This window comes from Acanthisitta chloris, unplaced genomic scaffold (assembly GCF_000695815.1).
Source record: "Acanthisitta chloris isolate BGI_N310 unplaced genomic scaffold, ASM69581v1 scaffold42225, whole genome shotgun sequence".
Classification (NCBI taxonomy): domain Eukaryota; kingdom Metazoa; phylum Chordata; class Aves; order Passeriformes; family Acanthisittidae; genus Acanthisitta; species Acanthisitta chloris.
The window spans coordinates 1-292 of NW_008672778.1; positions in this window are offsets into that span (position 1 = coordinate 1).

Here is a 292-nt window from a genome sequence, read left to right on the forward strand (position 1 = left end):
GAGGCAGCGCTTTGCCAGGCAGCCCCTGCCGCAGGAAGGCTGGGCTGCCCACCTCAAGGTCACCGCAGGGATGAGCAGGGGACCTGGTGGCGCAGGGCTCGGAGCCTGCAAAGTGCTCTCATGCTGCCATCAGACAGCTCTGCAACACCAGGTGTTCTGCGGGCTCCAGACAGGGCAAGCTGACAACATCCCAACACTAGGACAGGACTGAGACTCGTCTCTTCATTCTCCATGGAGCTGCTGTTCTGGTCCTCATGCCCTGTAGGGCCAGAGAGCCAAACCAGCTCTTTGG